The following is a 20,892-nucleotide window of genomic DNA, read 5'->3' as shown; positions in this document are numbered from 1 at the left end:
CCAATAACGAGAGAAAGAGAGGGAAGAAACTAAGTGGGGATTCAACGAAATGCGCGGTCACCAGATCCGTCTGTCAAACGAGTAGTCGGCTCCGAGACTTTGTGAAAGCAGTTGTGTTTTACTTTAATCTGTCAATTGATTTCATGTGATTGAACACTCCAGTTGAACGTTTACTGGTTGTTGATTTCAATTAAAGATTGTTTCAGATGACCAAATTAGTGAAAATAAAATAATCCATTAACTTCATTAAATAAATCCTTTTAAAAAAAAGACATATATACCAGCACAAACACGCGTAGATAACTTTCAAGAAACAATCTATTTTATTTTTCACACTGTATACAATTGAAAGGTTTCTTCTTGTTAGAAAAATACTTGATAAACTAGAAAAAAAGACTTTCCGAATTTTCTAACCCTCAAGGATTACCAAAGTGCAACGTAAATAACTCACAGTGTTGACAACATTGCGACAGGTCAGTTATCATTGTCAATCATTTTTATCTTTTGCATTTATCTCCAGTCAATAATGAAATACAAAAATAGAAGTCAATGCCTCGAAGATGTATTACATATTTAGCAGTAGAGAATTTTAATGTCGAAAAAAGAATCATTGTGATTGGAATAATAAGTGATTGTTACACAACAGTAACATTTTAAGACTTTCTCACTGATCCAAACAATTAGATGTTAAATGATGAATGACTTTTCGGATGCTTCGGGAATTTTATAATATTCTTATTAGTTATATTGACGAAGACCTTGACGAGGTCTCCTCTCTACATTATTGTTTCTCATTTCTTGCCTCTTAGCACGTGGTATAGAGACTTGGCATGTTTAGAAGGCAACTTTTGAACACACTAGAGTTAAAACAAGGCGAATAGAAACTAAGAGAAAGTGGGGGATAGAGAGAATGTATTGCGTAATGGGTTTGTCTGTCAGTAGATGAGCGAAATCGATTCATTTATCATTGCCGTGTAAATTATTTCTAGTGAAAATTTATGCTTTTTTTTATACTCTAATGGAATTTATTATTTATCGACCGAATATATCTTTATTGCATACATTATATTCATTGATAATATTATTTCTACTATATTACTTGCATTAGATTGCAAATTTAGAGATTTTATCAATCTATCTGTTACATTTTTTGCTAGCATTAATGGTATGACTTTTTTTTTAAACCTACTATGGCAAAAATGAAACGTAAATACACACTCATTTTTAGAGTATTTATTATTTTTATGTCTCACATATTTTTAATTTAAAAATAAAAAGAAGAAGATGGTTTAAAAATAGAAATTAAAGTTAAAATAAATTGATATTTTTCAAAATTTTCATTTTTAGTGTCCATTGTTTTTTCTTTAAGACAGTTTTTAAATGAAAACATAAATATTATGAAAATAAAGTAATTTTAGCAAAAATATTTCAAGAAATATTTATGACTTGTGAGTTTATTGAATTACAAATGATAATAATTAAGATGGTATACATTTTGAAAGTGTCATTAATTAATCTTCTTTCCAGGTGATGTATGATGGTTTCCTTACCTTGATAACTTGATTGATATGCAGCATACTCGATCAATTAAATTTGAAAAGTCGTTGCATATTTGATTTTATCCAATTTTTCAATTGTCTGACTCGATAAAAATAAAATCAATTTAGTTTTTAATATTATTTAATAATAAATTATAGAGTTGAAGAAATAATTTTAAATGAGTTTTTTTATTATTGGTGAGCTATCGGTGGGCATAATTATATGTATTTTATATGAAAAATAGTTTTTGTTGATGAAATCATCAAATACACATTAAGAGCAAAAGTATCAGATAGATAAAATTAGATAAGAAAGCACTTGTCTACACATGAAGAAAAATTAATATACGTAATAAGGTAGCATGGTGGACTTATTCAAGGTTTCTCATCACTTTTTGTGATTAACTTATCCATTTTTTTTTTATGTCATAAATTTTTTTACACAACATATCAAAAATTTTATTCCTCCTTCGGCCATTCAACGATTCAAGTTGATCGCCCAGAGGGAAACGTACTTTTACATGTCAAACATAGACACTCTGCAATTTTAAATTTTTTGTTCACCATTTTTGTTTTGAAGGTAACTCTACAATAATTATTTTTACGAGTTTTTTTTGTCAAAAAATAAAATAATCAAACTATTAATGTAATTATCTTTAATACTAAAACATCCAGGAATAGAGGTTAATATCAACAGATAAACTAAATTAATGATAAAAAAAGTGTCTGACAAAATCATGTTGAGTTTTATTGATTTACAATAAAAACACGTATGTTCACGTGTGTATTGAATAAATTTTTAAATATTAGTAAATGAAATTTTTTTCGACATGTAATCCACTTCATTATCTACCGATTGAATTCCATATTGGAATTTCGTACATTCCACCTGCTAGATAATTTTTTTTAAAATGTAAATACACGTCAAAACGTGAGAAAATTCATATGAGAGTGTGGGATGTTATAAAAATAATTAAATTCACCCTCGGAATATAATGCTGTAGTCATATATTATCATAGAGATATACTTGGTGGCACCTGTGTTTCATGGTTACATGAAGCTTGAACATATAGAAATGATAGGAGACAGAACTAAAAAGATAAAATGAAGTGACATATATAGAGAATATAAGAAGAAAAGCAGGAAAACTTCTTGGATGCAAAACCAGTAATTTTCCACGTCACAGGAAGACGACTCGAGGATTTCTTTTTTTATATTTCTCTCTGCTGTTTCACGTTGAGAAGAAGAAAACCATGAATAAAAAGAAGTCGTGGAAATGAGAACAAAAAGACTTAGGGCGTCTCTTTACTCGTTAGGTTGTGTGAATAAGAACGATCCCGTCTTACTGCGACTGCAAGAAGCTTGAATTAAGTGAAGTAACTAGAGGAGCACCAATGTGGTTCACCGGATCGAAGGGAAAAAAAGCAAAAAAAATAAATATCGACTTGGGTTGTGGTTTAGGTCCACTAGTTTTTTTCTAACACCTCAACAGAAGAGATAATTTTTATTAAAAGCAAAAAATGAATCATATTGATTACAGAAGTGAGATATTATTATCAATTTAATTACTTATTCATTTATGCATTAAAAGTTAGCAATTAGGGCATTGCATTTATTCAGATTTTTTTTTCTTCTTTCGCTTGAGGAAAATAACTTGGCAGTCTTTTTAAATATATCTCAACATTTTCAAATTTATTCAAAGCTTGTTAACTATCCATTAAGCTATTCACAAAGAACTCTTCATCGCTATTCTGAAGTTTAACTCTGAATTTGTTACTATCAAGTATGTTTCTATATCATCAGCTATATATATATATATTTATGAAATGAAATTCTAGTATATTATTATTCAGAAATATATTACATGTAATTCATATTTATGTTTGTAAAAAAAAAAATTAATAATTTCTCTTAGAGAAGAATATTTTTAACTTTATTTTCATGAGAAATTGTGATATTAAAGTAGCTCTGAAAAATTTTTAATCCTTTCAGGGCTAGCTTATTTTTCTTACTCAAAAGACCACATTACGTAATCTCAATGACACTTTAAAGCACCATACTTTCAGAACAAACTTTCCACTTTAATAAGTTATTGTTAGTAGTAATCTCACTGAAAAATTCCAAGTTACTTAAAGCTTGACGCTATTTTTTTTTTTTTTTTTCACTAAAAAACAACTTATTTCGCATTTACATGAAATTGAATAAATATTAAATTAATTTTTTCATTAATTTAAAATTCAGAAATGAAGTAAAAAAGTGTTTAATTAGTATCACTTGATAATGTATTCATAAAAATCGAGGTTTAAGATTTTTTAAGGATAATAAAGTAGAATTTTAGAATATGACAGAAATAGTAATTAGAGAAACTCATTAGCACCAAGTGTCCAATCGAACATTTCTATTTACATAATGAATTACAAATACTATTTATTGTCTAGTCGAAAATGATTTAAGTGCTAATGACATCTAGAACTTTCTAAGCTGTTACATACTTTTTATTTATTTATTTATCTATTTATTTTTTGATAATATTCTTTCAATTTTGATGAAATACATGTATTTTCTGGTGAGTAATATCCATTATGATAAATGTCATTGTACAGTACATCATAATAGAATTTTATATTCAAAAACTATAAATAAAAATATATGAAAAGATAATAAGACACTTTATATATGTACTAGAGAATTCTTTTCGAGTGTCTTAGAGTACAAGATTTTATTTCAGAGAGACTCTACACTCAAGGATTCAATAAAGTTCAAAGGAGAAGTCTATGATTTATATATGTACTATTATATTCAAGTGTTTAAATAGAATAAGAAGAATCATTTAAAAAAATTTAATTTAGAAATCAATTCAATATTTTTCAATTTCTGAAGACCATAAATATCATGAAGAACTTTCTTAAAGTATGATAAATTTTAATAAAAAAATATGAAGGCATTTATTTTGATTTACAAAATAATTTTAAAAATCTCAGTGCATTTTTATTTTATGACTAAAGTATTATAGATTAAAATGATTTTTTAATCTAGTCATGAAATATTTAGCAGTAAATAAACCAGGTCGTCTTGCAGAATCACGAAATAGCTATTATTATGTCAATTCGCTTGAAATATGCTTAATATCGGAAGCAGGATAGGCAGAGAACTCTTAGTAGGTCATTTACTTGATTTACTTGAGAATCATTTATTTTTTTTGGTATACTTATTTTCAAATAGAATGAAGTATTTTAGAGAGTATTCAATCGCTAGGATTAGAACCAATCAAGAACTTTTTGGAGCACTTTCTGGCACTCTGCCTCGTACTACCGGAAGTGTCGTTGCTTGCAAATGGGCTTCCGTGACGCTCATAAATCACGTTGATACCGTCGAGTATAATAATTCATATATAGCATCGAAATTTTAGCTTGTGAAATGAACAGTCCACCTACTTTGTAACCTATACATGGGTATTTAAAATAATATTTCATTTAACAAATAAAAAAAAGGCTCAAATATTATGCATAAGCTATTTGAATGTAGATTTAAATAAATATTAAATTTTAAAAATCGAATTTATAATGAATTTTAAAATAAAGAAAGCAACGATCGATTAAGTAAATTCGAAATTTGCTTCTTGCATTTATTATGTTCAATATAAAGAGCTTAGCTTTAGATGGAGTTAGAAATACTTATACACAATAGCTCACTTGGAGAACTTTTGTTTAACAACGAATGCAACTGCAGGAAATAATCACTTGAATGGAAATAAATATAATTCCGACAGATAGAGTATGGATTATATGAGAGGTTGAGATAAAAGAAGAAAAGAAAATATTTTTTTGAGGACAAAAGAGTACAATTTTATTTTGAGGGTCAGACAAGCTACATCGATTCGTGTATTGCATTGACAATACGATCATTGCAGTACTTTTATTGTTAAAATGAATTGAAGTCGGATGGAAATAAATTGACAAGTCATCAGACTTATTTTTTTGTAAGTTTTATTTTAGCCTAATACAAAAGTTACTTCATGTACTCATGGGCAGTGCTTTTTATTTAGAAATTTTCATCACTTTTTATTGTGTGAGTCATTAATAAATATTCGTTTGAAGTATTTTATAACCCTATTATTTTTTAATTATTTAAAAGATAATCGGATTATGAACAATTATTGTACATACATTAAATATGATTCATTTAACAAATTAATTATGCAATATTACATTTTCACAAGACGTTAGCTAGTAAATTATTTATTTACTCAAGTAAAAAAAAATTGAGCGCAAAAAAATAAAGAGTTCCTCGATAATTTCACTCATTTTTACTTTCTATCTAACTTTAACTGAAACTTACATTTGATAAATTACAGTAAAATACTTTTTTTCTCTCTTTAAAAAGTGTTTTCTATGATTCATTATTTTTATACGTGTTGAATTAATTGAATTTTTTTACTAAAGTTAATTTTTATTTAAATATCTGTTCATTAGTGACCAACTGCAATGACAGAATTGTTTTAATTACACAACTAAATTCAACAAATTAATATTTTAAAACTATAAGTTCATTGACATTTTAAATGTTACTAAATTAAATGAATAAAAATGTAATATCAACTTTTGAAAATCTAAATTAAAATAAAAAAAAGTTTTTTCAATTTTTTCATTCCATGAAATTCATGAAATTAAGCCAGAATATTCCACAGTGAAAATTAAACTAAAAACTAGGAATTTAACTGGCACACGGACTTGGTAGAGTAACAAAGTTGAGCTTAATTTGACATGAATGAAAAAAAAATAAAAATTTAATTAAACAAAATAAAAAAATGAAAAACTGGGCTACTTAAAAATCTTTTTTGATATATAATGAATTTTTATTTTCTTTCATATCTTACAAATAACCACTAGTTAATTTAATCGACGTGTCAAGCGGAATCTAAGCTAAGTAGATTTGCCGTGGTTGGATTAGCAAGTACACGAGAGTCTAATTAACGCGGTTATCCGTTCAGGAATCTCATTCGCGTTTTCCGATAATACGCTGGGAATTCGGGCAGAATAAACGAGTTCACACCAAAGTGAAGGAAAAGAGTTGAAAAAGCTATCAAACATTTCGGTGAAAAGGTTCAATTAACAAATGACTTGTCACTCAATCATATTTCCTAATTGTCAGAAGGACATTATAAATGAATGCCGACTAATTAACTACTCAACGAGTTATCGAATATTTTTTTAAAGTGTCAAAGAAACATTCCTTAACGTCAAAATATAAATCAATCGATTGTTATCTTAATAAACATATTTAATATTCCATAAATGTCTAGCATTATTTACACTGTAAAAAATTTTTGTACTCATTTTAATGTACATGTGATAGCAATTTTTTACGTGCACAATTGTATAGTAATTTTACAATACACTGATAGAGTAAATTTCATTAATGTGGAATTTTAACAATAAACATAACATGTTAACTATAAATAAATCCTTTTTCCAGTGATGTTGAATAAAATTCTATTCAACAGCACCGAAACTACTTCTTAGACTTTTCATACAGTCATTAAAATTTAATTAATAAACATTAAAAATTGTAATATACACAGAAAATTTTTTAGGCGAAAATTGCCTCGATATTTCGGGAATACTGAGCACAAGTTAGAATTGAAGAACAAATTATTTAATTTAAAATTTCTCCAAGTTGATCAGACGCATTTTTTAAGAGTAATTATTATCTAAAATTAAATAATTATTACTGCAATTTTGACTTGTCCTCGGCATACCAAAAATATCATATTATTGCCTGAACATTTTTTCAAGATAGTCTATCTCCAGTAGTCAGCTATGACGTCAGATTTACGTCTTTCTGCTTCAGAGAAACGGCAGATACATACGTAAATGACGAACTTAAGCAACATACGTAAGTCTGCCGTCAGTTTTACGTTAATTCGGTTACTAGGGATACTATACTGTATCATGTACATAATTTATGATGCTTTTTAAATCTAAAACGTTTTGAGTTAAAACTATATCTTTATTATATAGAAACAAAAATTAATATATTCTTTATTTTTTTACTTTTAAAATTACATATTATGACTTCAATCAGATTATTAATTATACTTGATGACTTAAAAATATAAATAATAATAAACATGATTTAAAAAAAAACCTTTTTGAATGATTATTAAGCTAAAACTTTAATTCGAATGAAATAAAACGTTGCCAAAGTGTGGGCTCATTCAAAAAAATTGAATGGTTGTGTTGACATGTCGGTACAAAACGTATATTACTGTTAACTTACAAACGTTGAGTAATTTTTAATGTTAGTTTTGAATTTTCAGCAATTTAATTGAATTTTTATTTTAAGAAGTACATTTCATTTCAATTGATTGAAATTTTCGCGAAACATCAAATATTACTCTACATCGTTAAATATGGATTTAAAATATAGAATTTTACTACAACTGTCAATTAAAAAACAATTCAATGACAATGTTTTGTAATTTTCATTTACAATTGTAAATGAATACCGTTGAATTTTAATTCATTTTATACAGTGTTTATATTCCACTTCATTTACTGTTATTATCATCTTTCATATTAATTAAGTATTTGTACAAAATTAATTTATGTTAAATTATGTTTGCATTTATTTTTATTTTAAAAATTCAATTCACTTTTTATGATAATGTTGTTGGAAAAAAATATTTCATCACCATTTTAATAGAGTTTTTTTTTTTTTAAAATATCTTTTTCTCTCAGCAAAGTATCAATACGAGTATCAATTGTATTTTGCGTCTCTATTATAGTCGATTCTTCTACCGAATATAAAAATAAAATCGTAAAAATTTAAAAGTCAATGCACATGTGATAAAGAAAATCAATATTCTTGAAATCTAATCGTATAGTATCCCAAAGCTCCCGTAAATTTTATTACTTGAGTGCTCTGAAAGCTCTCATTTACGGTCTTTCCGACTTCAGAATGCTTTTTTTTCTATCTCTAAAGTTTCTTTAATGTGTCTTAAAAGAATAAGAGACATACGAGATTAAATCAGAGGGTAATATACTTGAGATAAAAAATTAATTAAAGATTTATCTCTCTCTTTCTCATTTTTTTTTTATTTTCATTGTAAACTTTTGAAAAAAAAAAACATACTTTTTAATGACTTGATAGGACGTGAGAACGAGTTATGCAGATTGCGTGTATAAGTATCATCCGGATTTTACACAAAAGAATTCTTTACAAGGATCGAGGTTGAGTCAAGGAAAAGGGTGAAATAGTGCTAAGCAGAAGTGGCGTGATGAGAGAATAATGGTAAAAAATAAGCATTAGTTATACATAAAATGAGCGTCAACATAATTTGTAGAAGTAAGACTCGTTACATTTCTCTAATTTGTATTTATTACTCCGGCAATTTGTCTGGAATCTCGAAGCTAACGTAACATTATAACATCAGAAGTTGGTGCAAAACTTGTTTCGAGGGCTTCTCGGATATATTGGATGTCTGCTTTGAGAATTGTTACTGACTAAACTTGTTATTTCCTCTCTATGTCTCATGTAATGTTCTCTTCTACTCTATTCGTTTCATAGTATAAGTTAATCCAATATAACTGAAAACTCGATGCCTGCTTAACGTTTTCAAGTTCACTGAATAATTGCGCATTCACGTCTATCAATCGAGTTAAAATCAGCAAATCTTACTATTAAATTACAATTCATTCTTATTTCCCTTATCTCTCATGCATTCCTAATCATTTCACTCAATGATAAAAATGTTAATTTACCGCCATGTTATGCACATTTCAAATTCTTTAAGACTTTATTATTATATTATAATAAAATTAAAAGAAAAAAGTTTATATCAGTGGAAATTCTTGATACACTTTTCTGTTATTAATATTACTCATATTAAAATGTTTTTTCTTGCTTTTTTTTTTCTTTTGCTTTATAAAAAAGTTATTAAGTTAAAATATATTTATAAAAAATGTATATGCTTTTGAATATTCCATAAATATTTTCTGTGTAAATACTCCAATTCCATTTGCAAACATATAAATGGAGTAATATAGATATTATATAAGAGTTATATTTTCGTTCAGCTTGGATGTGAAATAATTAATTAGCTTTTATTCGTTTTAAAATTTCGATAATAGTTTTTTTATATAACTATAAATGGTATTAGATAATGAATAAAATCAAAATAAAATTACTGAAGTTGAACATTGTTGAAAATTCAGATGTATGATATTTATTCTAATGAATAAATAAGTAAACTATTAGATATATTATTCAATTATTTTATTAATAAAAGAAGGTTCGGAAAGCATATCTGCACAGGCTGAGAGACTTTCATGGACTGACGAGAATAGTACTTAGTCTATATAATATTTCTATATAATCTGTCCTAAAAATTATCTTAAAAATAATATAAACATCGATGTGTAATATAAACTTAGCCTATGACGTAGTTCCATCATCACTGGAACACACGCTTATAATATAGATATAACCGTGAGAATAAGAATGTTTATTAGGATGTTATAAACTAAAGATAATAATTGAATTTTGTTCATACTCCAACAAACATAATTAATATGAATAATGATTATTTTTTATCAATGTAACTGCTCCTGTTATTATTCTAACTGACTCAAATCAAATATAATTAGATCCAGCAGCTCTAACGAGCTGTGAAATCTTTATGCAGTGGTTTGGACAATAAAACATCTATTATAACTATAATTATATTAAACAATGCTTTATTTGTTGAGTTATTAATTTTATATAACGATTTGTTTTTCATCAATTATTATTTATGTAAAATATCCTTCACGCTTTGTAACTTCTAAAAAAATTATTATTCAATTGAATATTCAAAATATTAATTAATTATCAATGTCAATTTAATTTATAATTTATTTTTATTCAAACGCTCATTTATTGTATTGAATATTTTATAAGAGTATTATTCGGTCAAAATTTTTATCGGAACTTGGATTATTCATTGATAAAAATATTACATGTGTGCACTCGGATATAAAACTTAATTGGTCCGGAAATTCACGCCCATTTAATAAAAAAAAAAACAAACTCAAAATAATTTTTTTTTACCACAAGCTATGTGAGTGGTTCCGAAAACTTTTATCGAGATAATTAGTGTGACAACATCCGGAGTTTATTTATCTTGTTAGGGAATACATTGATATCGACCGGCTCTTTTTATAACATACAATATAATTTCCGTAACTTCATCCATGAATAACATATTCGATTTTTGAGGAAAAGAGTTATCATATATCTTGGAAAAATACTATCCATGGAGCATAAAATTGAAACTTTTATGGCCATAAATTTGTTTTGAAATATTTTATGGGTGCCTTTGTAATATTTTCAAATTTATTCACTCACCTTTTTTGCTTTATAATCATTATCATTTTATTTTTATAAAAAATCATCAGGAAAAAAATTAATATCCGATGCGAGATTGAAAAAAAAAAGATTGAACTCTTGGAAAATATAAATGACTTTCCATGTCGAGGATGAAAAAAAGGAAATTCCTTCTCGTATAAAAATAAAAATGGTGTGATCCGTGATGGGAAAATAGATCCTGACATTAACGAGTGGATCACATGTTTGCTTCAAACATCTTGAAATAATCAAGGAATAAATCATAAACTTTGAAGACAAAAGAAGCCCGAAGGAATAAAGAAAGTTGAGTTAAACTACAGTTGATGGCATAGACTGATAGCCTACTGTGTTATTAAATTATCTAAGTCCTTCACCCAACTTGATTTTTATTCATACTAATGATCAAGATGAATAATTATAAAAAATAAATAAATCCTGAGTGAATCAATATTATTCAACAGACATGAATTTTAAATTAAATTAAAAATTCATGTTTCTAGTAAATTAATATCATTAAAAATAAACTCATGAAGAGAATATACGAGCTGAGGTAATTGTCAGAGTGATAAAATATCATTTAATTGCTGAACAATTATATTAAAGTTAATTAATCAAATTGATTACCTTCAATTATTTAAAAATATCAAGATATAGGAATAGATTATGCTCTTTCAAAATATTAATTAAGAAGTAATTTATTCTGATTAAGAAATTATTTTTACAACATGAGCTCTTTTAGTTCTAATCATAGACGAGAATTATTATTTCATGTTAGTTAGGAAAATATTTTATAAAAATTATATCAACCAAATCCCTGCAATTTCATTTTTAATATAAATCATGTGGTATTTTATAGAAAAATCATATTTGGAAATAAAACTAGAAACGAAATGAAATTGTTCAAGTTTTTGACATGTCAGATTGCTGAAGATATATATCACAAAGTCCTGAACTGACCTACTACTGGTATATTTACTTCTTAATACATAACATCAACATTAAGTAATAAAATAGCATTTCAAATGCATTCATAAGAATAAGAAGTCTATCAAATTGAAAAACATATAGTACGACACCAACTCATAAACCTAAATCACTGATTGAGTTTATTATTTTCTGACGACAAACAATACCTCACTTGTTCAACTAAATAACTGATAGGATTGCGAAATAACTTACGGCTATGGATCGAGATTTGCATAGCTATACTAATATACTTTTAATAACTGAAATGAGTAATAAAGAAAGTAATGCAAATAGAAGTTAGTTTAACTATTTATTTATGCTTTCATTGAATTGCATAATAGATTCACAAATTTTTTATTATAATCAAGGTAGGTGATAAGAAATATTTAATATAGAATGTCAGGATGTATTTTAAATGTATTCAGCTTATACGAAACCGCATTTATACATAATTGACCTGTTTCCCCTATTTTTGAGGTCAAGATGTGGGAATAAATCATTTGAACATGAATGATTAAATTTAGATCTACTTCTAATTATTTTTCATTAACGAAAGATAATTTAATTATTCTTGATTATTTATTTGTACAATGTAAAATGTATGAAAACTTTGAGATTCAAAAAATGTTTGATGTAAATTTATTCTATGAAAATTTTTGTATGAAATACCAGAGTAAAAAGGTTTTCAAATAAAAATTCTTCTTTGCAAGTCCCAGAAGCTTGGATTAGACTACAGTAAAGTTAAAATGAAATGACAGCAGAAAATAGGAAAATGAAAAATTATAGAGAAAGTAAAGCACCTGGGACTTTAAACTTCTGACTACCTGTCTATATTAATATTGGAAACAAAAATGTAATATTTCAAATGTTAAATAATTTCATGTTAAAACAATTAAGATAAAAGCATTTTAATTATTTCATTCTCAATTGAATCTACTGGAATTCCAAAAGATTAATGTTTCAAACAATCTTCAATCTTTAACATGAGAAGATTGGTCATCTTCATAAATAAGTTCCAGTAAATTCTAATACCCCAAGAGATAAACCAACTCAAGGAATTTGCGACAGATTATCGCACCAAAGACAAAGTATGTGGAATATCCAACATTCACTCGAGTAAGTGAAATTGTAGATGTCTTCCAGGTTAATAGTTTTAGCCACCAAGAGAAGCTTCTAGCTCTGCTGGTGCATGTATGTATATATCTGTAGGTATATAAAAGATTAGAATCGATTGGATGAAACAAGCATGAGGGTTCCAAGTGCAATATGAGATGTCGACAGCAACCGTAGAGTTTTCGAAGATAGGACCATTATGATGAAACTGAATTAGTAGAGGATATGGAGAATCCCTTTAACCATTGGAGTTCTCCAAGTTCCGGAATAGTCTCAGAATGCTCTTCTAAATCTAGATTAATATCACAGTCCCTTTTAATAAATATATCTTCTTTCCTTAAGTGTTATCGCACAGGGCATATAGACTTAAGTAAAAAAAACAACAACGATAGATAAACGAGGATTCTATTTATCTTTAAAAATCATACTACCTTGGAGAGACCTTGAAGATACTGCAATTTTACTTTTCAGTTATCCCACAAATTTGGCATTTTTTGTACTTCTGTCGAGGTGGGCCAACTGGCAAACATCCAAATAGTTTCGGAATAATTCCTATTGTCCAAAGAGGAATGAAAAGCGAAATGCATATTGGCCTAGAATGTTGTGAAGAAAAAAGCTTTTCCATGGATACATCTGAATAAATTTTTTTGCATTCGTCTGTAAATAATACATGAGTTTCCAATACTCTATGTACTTCTCTCAACCAGTCTGTTGGTTTATTACTCTTTCATTTTCTACTTTTGACTTTTGTTTTTTACAGAAATAAAGAAACAATGAAAAATGGGTTCATTGAAATTTATGTAAAAATATTGAATCTAAGTTTATTTAATTCTCTTTGATTCTCGAGAATTTTATTTGAGGAATATTGAAATTTTTATTTTCTAGAGTTTTGAAGCTAGAAAATTTATTGATTGTTTTCCATTGTTTATTGTTTTAAGCAATCGAATTTGAGAGGAGAATTTTTTATGAGGTAACAATATTGTGACAAATAGAATATGTCATTGGATTCGTCAAGAATTTTTATCTAATGTTAAAGTTTTTATATTTAGGTTTGAAGTTAAAGTTTAAAAATGGAACCAAGAGAATACACCATAGTTTTTTGAAAAAGGTTTCATAGAAATTTAAACAGAATATAAAACAGTGGCTTTCAGGACGGATTAGTATGAATAATGGACTGATTTTTAACACAAGCTATTTTTAAATAAAATCTATTTTTCTTGACGACTCTTTGAAATCTAAAATCTAGCTTTTTGTTTTAAGAATTTAATTATTTTAATAATAACTTAATAATAAATGAAAATGAAAAGTATTATGATAAAAATAAAAGAGAAAAATATGGAAGAAATCTTAGAGCTTTAGAAATGATAAGTGAAGAATAACATTCCCATAATCTAATAATTTCTATTCCTAAGCGGGAAAACATGGAAACTGCATTAGCAAAATAGTGTGATTTGAAATCCATTTTTGAAATTTTAGATTTCATGCACGTATGCTTCAACACTCATTTCAATTTGGATGATGCACATTATATTTGCCGATTTTTTTTTATCACAGTTCTTCAATGTATAAAAAATATTCTGACCAAGGTATAAAGTTTAACTGTGATATTAAATTATAGGAGATAAAAAATTTGTGACTGGGGGTTAACGAGGTGAGAGTATAAAATATTGGAGAAATAAATTGAAATTAAAGTAAGCTTTCTCATCGCGGAAATTCAATGCAGGCTCCGGTTGGCTTTCGCTTGGAATTTATTGGTGTTCGAGTGATTCTAGGAGTGGTTGGAGGTTGGCTAAAGCAAAGAAGACCGAAATATTGGCATCGATACAACGTGCTTCAAGTTCTTGCAAGACTGTGCAACCTTTATTTCGTCGTGGGGTCATTTTTTTTTTACAAATACTTCACGAGTTAATACTGTGGCCTAGTTTTTACACAATATCACGAGCTACAGAGCACGTATAGTATTATTTGAGAAAAGGGTTTAAAGAAATGAGCAATCGCGAGAAAACTCAAATGAAAGACAGTTGATGCGGTGGTCGCCATGACGATGGTTATCGATCTTCTCATTCTCCTGTTTCCAGTTTCCTCCAACTCTTTCTCTCCGCCGCTTCCTCTTCCTCTTCCTTTCCTCTCTTTCTATTCCCTTTTCTCATCAACGTGTTCCTCGTTACTGGGCCATTCTTCTTCACATCTCGAGGATATCCACCCTCCACGGTCCAGTCCCATCATTCGCCTTAATCCATTTCTTAACTCTCGAATCATTGCGCGTAGAAGGACGTCAGAAACATGCAAATCTGCCATGCATCCGTCATCGAAAGAAACACGCGCAATACCTGATGGACCAATTGCCAGCTTCATGAGTCTCACCATCAAGACCATTTTTGCACTCAGGCGTTAACTATGCTTGACCATTTGAACTGAAGACATGGGAAACAGAAGCTTGCCTTTACCAAGCGTGGATATAGATGTATTCATGTGTTTCTCAACGTCAGCTGTCCATTTAGAAATTGTCAGCGACTATTTCTCGGAAACTCTTCTAGCTGCGTATAAACGCTTTACTTCGCGACGAGGTATTTGTGCTAGCCTCACGAGTGGCTGTAGAACTAACTCCCAAGGAGCAGACGAAGAACTTCAACATCTTTTTTCCCAACACTCGGAGATGCTAGGAAAATTCGCATCAATCATAGCTTTAGATGGAACCACCTGGAAGTTTAACCCCCCATCAGCACCTCATTTGCGATGAAAAATTTGAGGCTACCGTCATCAAATTGAAGAAATATCATCATCGTCGCATCGTGGGAGACACCAAACTAACCTGCGAGCAACTCACCACTGCCTTGGCACAAATTGAAGCGATTTTAAATTTTCGGCCGCTTTGTCCAGTCACGGATAATTCTAATAACTGGGATGTCCTTACACAAGGCCATTTTCTCGTTGGTTACCAACTCTATCTTATTCCTGAGCCTAATTTTGAAATAATCAAAACTCCATGACTTTCGCATTAGCAGCACATTACTCAAATGGTCAACCAAATATCTCCAAAGGCATTAATCAATTTATGAGTGAAATAAAGACGTCAAGCCAATTGAGAAAGGTGACTTAGGCTTAATCGACGAGAGATTACTATCAACCAAATGGCCATTGGGAAGAGTAATTGAGATCAATCCAAGAGGTAATGGGATTGTTCGAGCCACAATGGTGAAAACTAGTGCTTCTACATATAAACAACCAGTCGTGAAGTTTTCACCGCTCTACTTTCCTTTTCACTCTGCACCTATCAGAGTGTTAGCTTTGAGAATAGCACCATCTTTGGTTATTTGCCCCCTTCACACTGAATCGTGGCTGTTCTTTTTTCATACCGGACATGCTTGATATCGGCTAGTCATCAATGATGCTTGGGTAATTTTTTCTTTTCGTTCGTGTATTCGAAATCATGAGTCCCCGTGCTCTAACATCATTCTGCCGTATCATATCTGTCTTGACGATCACCTTTTTTTTTGGTTTGGGGGGACAGTAGAGATCATTTTTATATTTAGTATCGATGATATCTACAACTGTTTTCTCGGCCATGTTTTTAACTTCTGTCAGTTTTAACAAGTGGCAAAAGAATGGCCTCACCGATTCCCAACAGTAAAAGAGAACGTCGGATACCTATAGTTCTTAATGTGTCATACGCAATCTTACGTTTGTCCAGAGCGGTCTTTTGATTATTCATAATATAACCAAATTTTCCTGCTATCGGTCTTAAATATTTAACAGAGACCATTGGGGGTGCCTTCTTTACTAAGAATACTTCGTCTTGCATTTGGTGGAGAAATTTGAAATATTTTAATGCAAATAATACAGACGCCGTTGGAAGAATGAATAAGGCTTTGCGGTCGTTATGATAAACCACTCTATCCTCAAAAATAGACGAAATGTGTTCGCTTAGAAGATTCATTAAATGTTTCTTCTTTTTTTGTCGTGCATTTTCAGTTTGGTATAAATTCTTTAACATTCTCTTGACACGTTTTTCATTAATTAAGGGACATGATTGCTTATCAAACCTTTTCTTGTAATGGCAGTAAGGGACAATTTTTTGAATACATGTGGATGTTTTTATGGAATTATGAAGTCATGAGGCTTTTCATCTGAAATCGGTGTACTCGGCATCTGCAGTACTTCGGGTTCGCTAGGCTTTTCGTCTTCAGAGTCTACTGAATTGTCTCCAAGTTCAATTCTGCTATCCATGTTTGTAGCTATTGGCGGAACTGTTCATGATTTCGAACTCTGTTGGTTCATGCATTTCTAGTTTTTTTGAAAAGTTTTTAAAGTATTGTTTCATGAAATCTTTCGCGACTTCACTATCGGGTATTGAGACGTGGTGGAATTCATTGATAGGTAAAACTTGTTGCGAAAGCATTATGAGCCGAAGTTGAAGGTTGTAATCCCCGGTCGTAACAAGTTTTACCTATCAATGAATTCCACCACGTCTCAATACCCGATAGTGAAGTCGCGAAAGATTTCATGAAACAATACTTTAAAAACCTTTCAAAAAAATTGTTCCTCTTTAGATGTAAGAGTTAATTTACTTCGTGCTGGAAGCTCTTCCTGAAGCCAGAATTTCTCCAAAGTATTGTTCAGATCTTGGTTTATTTCTTAGTGATGAGCTGATGCTTTCAGAGAATTGTGATGATAAGCTGGACCAGAAATGATCCAACTTAATTTCGTAGGTTAAGCCACTGGAGAGTTAGTTTGACCTTTAATGATGTAACCTTCTAAAAGATGAGCATAATAATCAACTGAGATGATCAGGTCAATTTGTTGCTGCTTTTGGAATTGAGGATCAGCTAGTTGTAAATTTTCTAAATGGCTCCACTTAATATTTGATGGATACGATGATGTTGGGATGATTGAAGTAAGCTTCGGCAGCATAAAGGCCGCAATGTATTACCAGTCAGTCTGAGTACTAGACAAAAGGAAATAAGCATAATACTTAATTCAACGAGGAACACACAGAAAATTCTTGAAAGAGACTGACTCATTCTGACAGGTAAAAACAAATTAGAACGAGGGACGCAGGTAAGGCCCAGCAACAGTGTGCCAGATGTGAATAGGTTTTCCCTACATCTGGCGCCAATCATTAAGTAATTAACGAGGTTTAAGGAAAATTGTTTGAAAGAGAAAGAACCCTCGAAAATCAAAATCTTCAACAGTTGTGGAATGAAGTTTCTAAATTATTAATACACAGTGAATATTAATTGAGCACTAGTGAATACGTTTACTAGTTTTTTTTATAATTCATTAAATGTGATGAGAGATGATAAGATAATCACATTCTATGTATGAATGAATCTTATCATACCAAAAAAGATATAACAGTCGATAATCAACATTTTTATATGTATTAAAAAAAACGAATTTTGATAATGATGTATCTAGCATGAATTAAATATGAATCATCAAAACTATGAAGTATTTTATTTTCCATTATCAATTAATCGAAATATAATTCAACCTTTGAAAATGAATTTATACGATTAGATTCATCATTTATTTATGGTCATATATTCGATAATAAAATACAATACATTGAATATATTGTTTTCGAAAGAAACCTGATACTTCTTTTAATTTCAATTGGAGTACCTTCCAACATGAAAATAATTATACTTCAATATTAATTTGAATATATAAAAATTGGAATGTTATTGAATTTTTTTTAATCAATTAAAGTTCTTTTGTAAATATAAAAACGTTATAATTATATCTTATCGAACTATTTTATTTTTTATTAAAAGCTGTACTAATAAAAGATAAGCTTCTAACAATATTTTATCGTCACCCACCAATAAGCAGCAACAGGCATAGTTAGAATAAATTAATTTTTATACGATTTGTAAAGTACCCCGAATAAATATACGGGCGGATAAAGTAGAACCTGAAAAACTTGTATTCTCTGCTCTTTAGTTACGTACACAATTTTCATTATTAAACAAACTTTTTAACTTTTGAATGCCATACAGCCATACTCCATCAATGTCAGTCTTTATTATGTATGTATTTATTCATCAATCAACCTCACTTTTTTATGTAATTTTATATAAACTGAATTTAATCAGAATTCTAAACTTTGTTCGAATTGTAAATTATTTATCTAATTAGATACAAAGCTCAAAAGTTTCAATAAAATATTTAGCCAGGAAGAACCTCAGGTTATTGGGAGTATTTCAAAAATATTTTCCTTTCCTTTTAGAGTTTTTAGTTTGTATATTCTTTTTGATAATAAAGAAAAAAATAAAATATTACAAGGAAATTAAATTGAATATTCAGAGAATTGACAAATAAAATAGCCCAGTTTGACAGCTAAGTTCAATCTGCCAATCTTCTATTAGATCCTCTACTCCAATCGTTTAAATAAAAAATTCGAGTGACTTTGCACTGATGGATGACATGACCTAGCTCATCTAGTCCTTTTTTAACTCTACCTAATTGTTTATTTATGTCGTAAAATTGTTTAGAAGCTTTTTGTTATTTAGTGATAATCCTTTTTAGCATCAATTGTGTTTTATTTCATGCCATTTAATGTTATTAAACTTTATGCCCAAAATATTTATGCGATATTTATCCCCAGAAATTAATTTTTGTTTCTAACTCCTGAAATAATAAAGTTAGACAAAAAATAGTTATTACAAAAATTGTTCATTTTTACAAGATGCACATTTTTTGTCTAAACAATTTTTCTGTATCTCCATTAGTTCAGCTGAAAAATCATAAATAAACATTGAATTGTTTATAACTAACGAACTAACCATGGTAGAAAAAAATAACTAACATATTTGTAATTAGCAAGCAAAAATCTATAAAAATTGCCAAAGTTATCTCGTCTACCTTTATTTTAAAAAAATTGCATACAGCTCTTATGGCTGGCCTATGGACTATTAAACTTTCCGTTGTTTAACACTTAAATTTAGTTTTTTTTTTCTCCTAAAACTACGCTCATTACTTTTAAACAGGATCCCAATCGACTCGTTCATTTATTAGCCTTAACTACTTATCTATCGATCTATTTACTCTACATTGAGTAATCAAATTGTCAAGCCAAAAAAAGAACAATACTTCGTTGCAGCTTGAAGGACAGACTTATCGACATGGCTGATATATCTCTACCACAGCTAATAAAATATTTAAGTTGTTTTTTATCTCCATTTATTTTCGTCATTTTTTCGAAACTGTTTGGTATTGTTATTCATTAAGCATCGATCAATACTAAAGATAGTGTGGAGTATAAAACTTGGCTGAATCGTAAAAAAGACGTCTTCATAAATTTATATCGTGAAGATAGTTTGGTGCTCGTAAACTGTTTCAGGTGTCCAAGAATAAGGTAATGTTTAAATAATATAATAATACTTTAATGAAACCTAAGAAAAGGTTGAGAAAAGAATAAGTGAAGACAATTTAAAGGAAAAACACTTGGAATTGAAATTAATTGGAAAAATGAAGAGTTTAATGAAAAATTGATAACCATTTTGTTACCAAGATTACTCTAGTGTTTTATTGCTACCAAAAGTCACGGTCATGCTATTTGGGTATAGTATACTTCAAAAAATAATTACCATTTTTAAATAAATTAGTAATAGTTATCGGAATCAAACAATGCATTGATGCTAGAAGTATACCGTTGATTAGGGCATGCATAATTCACTAGTATCCAATAGTTACCATGGTTTTTAATGAAAAGACAGTAAATAGAAGTTAAATTTATCCAGTGTCAAGGGTTTTAGTAAAGATAAGTTGAATTTTTATTTACTGATCGATGTATTTATGGATAACATTTACTAACGTAACAATGAGACATTAATAAACAAAGAAAAAAAAACAACGAGACATGCTGGTATTAACGATTATGTG

The 20,892-nt window shown here is 28.9% G+C and overlaps 1 protein-coding gene across 5 annotated transcripts in view; it reads left to right on the top strand.

Moving 5' to 3' along the window:
• Window positions 1-20,892, top strand: part of LOC118070890 (beta-1,4-N-acetylgalactosaminyltransferase bre-4-like) — a 63,280-nt gene that overhangs the window by 25,609 nt on the left and 16,779 nt on the right. The window contains exon 1 of one of the 5 annotated variants that reach the window (XM_035089755.1): window positions 92-473. The exons of the other annotated variants lie outside the window; for them this stretch is intronic. The gene's annotated coding sequence lies outside the window, so the exon portion shown is untranslated. Of the gene's footprint in view, window positions 1-91; window positions 474-20,892 lie in introns of those variants that run through there. 5 annotated transcript variants of the gene reach the window in all.

The sequence above is a fragment of the Chelonus insularis genome, unplaced genomic scaffold, assembly GCF_013357705.1.
Source record: "Chelonus insularis isolate UGA/USDA-ARS -01 unplaced genomic scaffold, ASM1335770v1 contig_70_pilon, whole genome shotgun sequence".
Taxonomy (NCBI): domain Eukaryota; kingdom Metazoa; phylum Arthropoda; class Insecta; order Hymenoptera; family Braconidae; genus Chelonus; species Chelonus insularis.
This window is presented reverse-complemented; position numbering and strand designations above follow the sequence as displayed.